Source organism: Triticum urartu, chromosome 3, assembly GCF_003073215.2.
Source record: "Triticum urartu cultivar G1812 chromosome 3, Tu2.1, whole genome shotgun sequence".
NCBI lineage: Eukaryota > Viridiplantae > Streptophyta > Magnoliopsida > Poales > Poaceae > Triticum > Triticum urartu.
Window position 1 is genome coordinate 730,103,790 of NC_053024.1, and position 8,937 is coordinate 730,112,726.

The following is an 8,937-nucleotide window of genomic DNA, read 5'->3' on the forward strand; positions in this document are numbered from 1 at the left end:
TGGGTGGTGGAGCCGTGGTCGAGGTAGCCATGCGAAGAATGCCATGGTCGATGTCGAGTCGGGGTGGCCGGTGTCGAGGAAGTCGTCGTGGAGCCGCGGGCGCAAGGGGTCGCCGAGTTAGCATGGGCGCAGTGGTGTCGAAGTAGTGGTGCGCCGGTAAGGAGATGTTGTTGACGACGCGTCGTGGCAGGTTTGCCAAACCCAGGGACACATCGTAGACGAAGGCACGCACCGGTGTTGCCAGCACCGGGCATGTGTAGACGGATGAAGACGAAGTTGACGAAGCACCGCACCAGGCTTGCCAGGCCCGGGGACACGTCATGGACGAAGGCACGCATCGGTGTTGCCAGCACCGGGCATGCGTAGACTGGGACCTGCACGAGTTGTACGCCATATCGAAGAAGTCGGAGAGGCCAGCAGAGAAGGACTCGACGACGGTTGCGGCGTCAATCAGCGTGGGGCCGATGTCGCCTGCGGTTTTCGGAGTAGACGAAGTGGTCGGGGTAGATGACGGCGATGCTGGCGACGGGCCGGTGCTGGACGAAGACGACGGAGGTGGACGGGCAGCAGCGGCGGCTACGTGGGTAGCGGCGGCGGTGCTCGAAGTAGGCGAAGAACCCGACAGCATGACGAAGACCGGCGCGGACGGTGGCATTCTCGCGACAAGGGAGGCGGCGCGACGCATACCACGGGAAGTCAACACGCGTGGACGACGATGTGGACCGTGGGCCGCCACGCTACGGCCCGAAGGGGCAACACAACGGCGGCGGGCAGGTCGGGGTGCCGGTGGGAAAACCTCGAGGCGGTGGCAGGGACCGCGGGCCGCGGCGCGACAACCCAAAGGGGCGGCGCGGCGGAGGAGCTTGGGTCGGTGCAACCGCGAGGACGACCTCTGGATGACGGTGTGGACCGCATGCCACGCTCGCTATGACCCGACGGGGCGACGCAGTGGCGGCGCGTGGGTTGGTGCTGCCACGGGGACGACCTGCAGCGGACGGCCTCTGGGCGGCGGTGGACCACGGGCCGCGGTACTATGGCCCGAAGGGGAGACGCATCGGTGACGCGGGTCGGTGCAGCTGGGATAAGAACCATGGGGCGGCGGCACTGTGGCCCGACGGGGCGACGCAGCGGCAGCCCATTGCTCGACCGGTAGAGGGGCGCGCTGAACTCGGGACAGTCTTCACGGGGCCTGCGGAGGCATGCGCAACCGACGGGCCAGGTCGGTCGCACGGCGTAGATGAGGCGGATCGCGGTGGCAGGCTGGTGATCAGTCCGATCGCGCGCGAGGTCGGGGACGCCGCTCGGTGGAGGCGCGGTGGCGGCGGAGTCCGAAATGAAGCCGGTGGCGGCGGGCGGTAGGGCGGTTATGATTGGCCGCAACATGGCGCGAGGCCGCTGGGTCGGGGTGATGCAGGAGTCCCGATCGGATCAAGACGGTCATGGCCGGCGTAGATCGACGGACGGGTCGTCGCGTGGACGGCGGCGGTGAAGGACCGCCGCATGACGCGAGGCCGCCGGGTCGGGGCGACCGGCCGGCCGACGCACGGACGTCGCGCGAGGCCACCGGGTCGATGAAAAAGCCGGCCGATCGCGCCGGTGTTGGAGTACAGGCGCACGGGGTCGACGGCGGTGTTGGGCGACGCAAACCGGATCACATAGACCGGAAAACCAAAAAGGAGACGCCGATCAAAGCGACCGGCGAGAGAAAGAGAAAACCTAGATCAAAGGATCAGGAAAAAAGACTCTAGGGCAGCCGACCAACACGGCCGACGGACGAACCCTAGATACGGGCGGCGCGGTCCCCGGCGGCGGTCATGGAGGCCGACCACCCCGAGGACGGTGCGCGAGTGCGGAAGCGGCGGCGCCTAGGGTTTAGGATCGACTTGCGATAGATACCATGTTAGAAAGAAGAGAGAGGTTTGGTGGAATAATTGTTCGTTGTATTGCTTGAGTCTCGTGGGCATATATATAGGAGTACCATGATCTACTTGGAGTACAAGGCAAGCCAGAATATTTCCTAGTCTAACCTATGTTTCCTAATACAATCACGTTACTCAACAGCCTGACCCCCGCGCGAGGGAGGCCCGCCGGAGCGCGCCGAACTCGCCCACCACCTTCGACGGCTGGGCGCCGCCACCGCCGCTGGCGCGGGCGGTGGCGGCCAGGGGAGCAGAGGAGGGGGGCTAGGGTTTTCGCCTCCAGAGCCACCCGCACGAGCGGCTCGGGAGGAAGGGTGAAAAAGTATCGAGAGATTGCTTGAGATGTGAGTTTGACGTACGCGTCATCGCGTCCGAGTCGGTTTCTTGCGGCCGACATGCAGCGTCATTGTCGGTGTCAAAACCGGTGGATCTCGGGTAGGGGTCCCGAATTGTGGATCTAGGCCGGATGGTAACAAGAGACAAGGGACACGAAGTTTTACCCAAGTTCGGGCCCTCTCGATGGAGGTAAAACCCTACGTCCCGCTTGATTAATATTGATGATATGGGTAGTACAAGAGTATATCTACCACGAGATCGAGGAGGCTAAACCATAGAAGCTAGCCTATGGTATGATTGTTGATGTGTATGTTGTCCTACGGACTAAAACCCTCCGGTTTATATAGACACCGGATAGGGTTAGGGTTACATAGAATCGGTTACAATGGTAGGAGATCTGTATATCCGTATCGCCAAGCTTGCCTTCCACGCCAAGGAAAGTCCCTTCCGGACACGGGACGGAGTCTTCAATCTTGTATCTTCATAGTCCAGGAGTCCGGCTGAAGGTATAGTCCGGCTATCCGAACACCCCCTAATCCAGGACTCCCTCAGTAGCCCCTGAACCAGGCTTCAATGACGACGAGTCCGGCGCGCAGATTGTCTTCGGCATTGCAAGGCGGATTCCTCCTCCAAGTACTTCATAGAAGATTTTGAACACAAAGATAGTGTCCGGCTCTGCAAAATAAGTTTCCACATATTGCCATAGAGAGAATAATATTTACACAAATCTAATCTGCTGACGTATTCCGTAGTGTGACATCACACCGTGGCCAAACTTTTATTCGAACTGTTTTGCTGCCCCATCTCAGCGCGTTATGCGAGGCGGTTTCCTTGGCACGTCTTGTTAAAGCAGAGATCGTGTCCCCTTATTCCGGGATTCTCATCAATACGGGCGTGGGTAACCCAACCGCGCCATTGATTACGGCGCTTGGAGATAAGCAAGTTTTTCCAGGCTGGTGGGGACATGTAGTTGCGTCCACCCATATAAGGGGATAAGGATCCACCTTCTCACCTACGTCTTCTTCCTCCTTCGCCTATCCATTCTTGCGCACTCGAGCTCCAGCGCCCAAGTCCGCACTCCCAACCTCAACCTTCTCCAGTCATGTCCGGAGCGGGAGGCAAGTGGATGGTCTCCTCCGTCACGGAGGGACATATCAAAAAGCTGAGGAAGGCCGGATACCTGTCTAACGACATCGCGTACCGGCTCCCCGAAAAGGGGCAGCTCATCCCCACCCCTAGGCCCCATGAGAGGGTGGTGTTCCTCCCCCATTTCCTCCGCGGACTGGGCTTCCCTCTCCACCCATTTGTCCGGGGGCTCATGTTCTACTACGGCCTGGATTTCCACGATCTGGCCCCGAACTTCGTCCTCAACATCTCGACGTTTATCGTCGTGTGCGAGGCCTTCCTCCGCATCCGCCCCCATTTCGGCCTATGGCTCAAGACTTTCAACGTCAAGCCGAAGGTGGTGCGCGGAAGCCAGGCGGAGTGCGGAGGCGCCATGGTGGGCAAGATGGCCAACGTCCTCTAGCTCGAGGGCTCCTTTGTGGAGACCCTGAAGGGGTGGCAATCGGGGTGGTTTTACATCACCGAGCCACGCGACGCCGAATGGGTCGCGCCCCTCGAGTTTCGGTCCGGACCCCCAACGCGGCTCACGTCCTGGAAAGAGACGGGCCTGTCGTGGGGTAAAAAAGGAGAGTTGACCGGACTCCAAACATGCGTCAAAACCCTGGTGGACAAGAAGCTCAAACTTGTCAACGTAGTCCAGGTTATGCTCATCCGCTTGATCCTCCCGTGCCAACAACGGGCTTTCAACCTGTGGGAGTTCGACCCGGCGCGGCACCAGACTCTGAGCAGGCTCTTCGACACGACGTACGAAGATGCCTGGAAGATGCTTTTCAAGGGCGCCAAGGCTCCCGCATCCCCTACTGAGGATCGCGGATTCAGTGCGCAGCGTCACGCTCTCGCGGTAAGCTGTTTTTTTTCCTTTTACAGGGTATCAGTTTTTCATAGTTTGACTCCATGCGGGATCTAAACTCCTTTTACCTTTGACAGGATTGGCAGGTAACCTCCGGACAGATCAACTGTCCAGCTCCTTTGCCCGAAGGCCCAGCGGATGCCCGCTTGGCGAAGCTGCTGGTTCCGGCACCCTATGTGGTGCCGGAGAAGAAGGTCAAGAAGAAGGCCACGGGGACTCTAAAGAGTGCCCGACGCCCGGAGGTGTCGGATTCATCATCCGACGAATCCAAGACACACTCCTCCCGTGAAGACGAGGAGGGCGAAGAAGAGACCCCTCCCCCTCCAGCGGGGGAAGGGAAGAAAAGGAAGGCCGCCCCAACTGGGGAGGCCGAAGGGTCCAAGAAGGGGAAAACCCTTCCTCCGGACTGCTCCACCGACACCGACGGCGGCGGAGAGGAGTGGGCACCTACGGCCAAGCCCCTGGCCAAATCGTAAGTATCCGGATACCAGAGTAATTCATAGTATTCATTTATTGCACAGCTTTCCCTCACGTCGAATATGTTTATGCAGCCCACCCAAAGACCGGCTCGACGCGTCGTCGAGTGGCTCACTGGACTCGTCGGATGTGAACTCGCTTCCGACGGCTTCCTCCCCCCGACCTACGGACGACACCGAAGTGTTGTCTCAACAGGTTCCAAGCCGGGAGGAGGTGGTCCTGGAGGCGCCGCAAGGCGACCTCCCGGACTCCAGGAGTAAAGGGGATGAAACCCCCCGTGGCTCCAAGTCCGGCTCTAGGCCGGACACCGCTCCGGAACCTTCAGAGGTTCCAGAGTCCGGCGGGGGACCTCCTTCCAAGAGGAGCAAGTTCGCCGTGCCGGTGGCCCCCGTCCAACCGAAGGCACCGGACAATATGTTGGAGGCGCTCCAAGGCGCCTCCATCGACGAGGAGCACCGCGCTATTATGAGTGCGGTGGTCCAGAAGGTTCAGTCCGCCAAGAGCGGACTGACTGAAGCTTGTACTAGCCTTTTGATAGGCTTTAAGGTAAGTAAAGAATGTGTAAATAATAGTACCGCATAGACAGTAGCCCCTGATGCTCTGTTTGGCGTTCGGGAAGAAAAGCCGAATAGAGGATCAAATAGAATTCGCAGGAGTCTAACAAAAATGAGTCAATATGCATATGCAGGCTTCCCTGCTTGCGTCCGCCGCACTGACTGCGGAAGTGGACGCGCTAAAGCAGGACCTCGAGCGGTCCGAGCAAGAGCTCGAACGTGCCAAGAAGCAGCTCGAGGACAATGAAGGTAATAAATACCTTGTTGAAAAAATATATAAAAAGGTGCAATTGCAAAGAATGACAGGGTTATCGTGGCTAATGTAGGGGCCACGTCTGAAGTGGCGACCCTTAAGCAAGCGCTGGTCGAGGCCGAGAAGAGTGCGGCCTCGGAGCGCACCGAGCGGGAGAAATATGAGGCCGAGGTTGGCAAGGTGCGGCAAGAGCTCCAGGCTCTCATGGAAAAACATGAGAGTTTGGAGCTTGACTCGAAGACGCAAGCGTCCGAGCTCGCGGTGGCTATTGAAAATGCCAAATCTGCCAAGGCCGAATCCCAGAAGACCCTCCAGGAGTTGGATGAGGTGAAAAAGATAGCGGTGGGCAAGGCATTCTTTATGCAAAGCAAACACATAAACGTGAGTTACCTGTTACTTACCCGAATCCGGAGCTCTCCAGGAGCGTTCACAGATCTTCCCCGGAGTGTATCCGATGCCGCCGCATTCTACTGAGCCGAGGAGGGCAGCTCGACAGAGAAGGTGTTCTGGTCTCAGTATACTGAGGCCGGACACCCCGTGCCCCTGAGCGACCACCTGAAGCAACTGGTCGAGCTCCACAAGGCGGCCGAACAGGCCATGAAGGGCCTCATTGTTCGGCTGTGGCCTGGAGGGGCTCTGCCTGGGAGCTATTTCGGGCTGGTGCGGCGGTTGGTGGAGGCCTGTCCAAGGCTCGAAGTCATCAAACACTCCGTCTGCATTGAAGGTGCCCGTAGGGCCCTTGCCTGTGCGAAGGTGCACTGGGGCAAGCTGGATGCTGAGAAGCTGGTGAAGGACGGGCCACTGCCGGGGAAAGAGCATCGCAAGCCCGAGAATTATTATAAGGATGTTCTGAAGGGTGCCCTCCTTGTGGCAGATGAATGTTCTAGGGATGTAATTTTTGAGTGAAACTTGCTTGTTGTGTCCTGTGCGCTGAAAACTTGTTTATATGCGCTAAGCAATGCTGTTGGAATTTAAAATATTACCTTCTGTGCGGCTGTTTATCAATTCTGAGAGATGGCGAGTCGTTGGCTTCTGCCCCCATGCCGCTAGTGCTGGGGTGTTCGGCGATAAATCTGAGCGCTCTTTTTCCCATGTTTGGGTCCTTCGAGGGAGGCGCTCAGCCCAACGAACAAGGCAATCAGACTATAATGCGTGAACACTCTCACTTAGCCATAGAATTCTATAATTTTAAATTCCGGCGAAGCCCGTGATATTCGGAAGACCGAATTCGGGGTGCTATCCACGCCTTGGCCGGACAGAGCCGGCTCCTCGCCCTAAGCGGCATAAGTCTTTAGGGACTCGAAAAAACCTCTCGAACAGCGACCAGCTCTCGCTTCATCATGACAGTCAATTTTAGCTTTCTCCACTGAGGTGCTCGACCCAGCTCAACCGGGGCACAATCGCAGTGGTTCTCCTAGTGCTACCTTAGCCGATATAGCGGAACGTAAGGCACAAAAACATAGGAGCCGGGCAAACCCAACTATTGACCCAAGACATGATTCGGAGATGATGCATATAATGCTATAAGTTCGGGGTGCCGCACTTGTTAAAGTGTTCGGACTTCTCACACCATATTTGGGGTACTAATGCCCCTGGTGTATTTTGGCCATACCAACATGTACGGGTGCAACATGTCGTTAAGGAACATATATAAAGAAAAAAAGGTAATGCAAAGATAGACGAAAGCTATGCATTGTTTATTAAAAAGGGCTGCGATCAAAGCAGAACAATACAAATAATGCGGTAAGTGGAAGGTTGGACTAGTTAACATGTCCGTTCCAGGGGCAAGCTGCGGAATAGTATGCGGAACGGGTATACTGCTCGTGATAGAGACCACCTGGGAGTTCTGTAGTGCGGCGTGGCTTATCTGCTTCCCTGGTTCTTGCATCATTTGTGCGACAATTGAACTGCCGAACAGGCCTTCCGAAGGATGAAGTCCTGAAAGTAAGAGAAAATTAAAAAATCGGCAGCCCCTGGTACGGTTTAAGCCGTGTTTTGGGCGTGCCATGATGGTGCCCCTCCCCCTGTGCCCATGGTGTCTCTAGAGCGTAGTTATGTACACGAAGTACTGGCGTCGCCTTTTTGCGAGGGTTGGGGTTGGGGCCGCATTGCTACGCCTGCTCGGATCATGCCAGGCGGTCTTGTTGTAGGTTACTCCGTGCGCGCTTGACGGTGTCCGGTCGTTTAGTGGCCGGACTGGAGAACTGCCTGGAGAGGCTGCTTTAAACTTCCGCTGCAAGGGCCGCCGTGTGCTCCTCCGTTTGGAGGGAGCGTTCGATGTTTCCATTGACCGTAATTACTCCTCGAGGGCCTGGCATCTTGAGCTTAAGGTATGCGTAATGCGGTACCGCATTGAACTTAGCGAATGCGGTTCGCCCGAGCAGTGCGTGATAGCCACTGCGAAACGGGACTATGTCGAAGATTAACTCGCTTCGGAAATTATCCGGAGATCCGAAGACCACTTCAAGTCTCACTGAACCTGTACAGTTGGCCTCTACACCTGGTATTACGCCTTTAAAGGTCGTTTTGGTGGGCTTAATCCTCGAGGGATCGATGCCCATTTTCCGCACTGTATCCTGGTAAAGTAGGTTCAGGCTGCCGCCGCCGTCCATAAGGACTCTAGTGAGATGAAATCCGTCAATAATTGGGTCTAGAACCAATGCGGCGAATCCGCCATGGCGGATGCTAGTGGGATGGTCCCTTCGATCAAAGGTGATCGGGCAGGAGGACCATGGGTTGAACTTTGGGGCGACTGGCTCTACCGTGTATACGTCCCTTAACGCGCGCTTCCGCTCCCTTGTGGGGACGTGGGTTGCGTATATCATGTTCACCGTCCGCACTTGTGGGGGAAAACCCTTCCGTCCACTGTTGTTTGGCGGCCGGGGCTCCTCGTCGTCATCGCTATGCAACCCCTTGTCTTCATTTTCGGTGTTTAACTTGCCTGCCTGCTTGAACACCCAACAATCCCTGTTGGTGTGATTGGCCGGCTTGTCGGGGGTGCCATGTATCTGGCACAAGCGGTCGAGGATTCGGTCCAAACTGGACGGGCCCCTAGGATTCCTTTTGAATGGCTTTTTCCGCTGACCGGATTTAGAGCCTCTGAATCCGGCATTAACTGCCGTATCCTCAGCATGGTCGTCGTTAATGCGGCGCTTCTGCTTGTTGTGATGTGACCTGCCACTACTGTCCCTGGTGTCCGAATTACCAGGGTTCTTGGTCATATTGTTGCTACGAGCAAGCCAGCCGTCTTCTCCCGCGCAAAAGCGGGTCATGAGTGTCGTGAGTGCTGCCATAGATTTCGGCTTTTCCTGTCCAAGGTGCCGGGCCAGCCACTCATCACGGATACTGTGCTTGAAGGCTGCTAGGGCCTCAGCGTTCGGACAGTCGACTACTTGATTTTTCTTTGTTAGGAACCATGTCCAG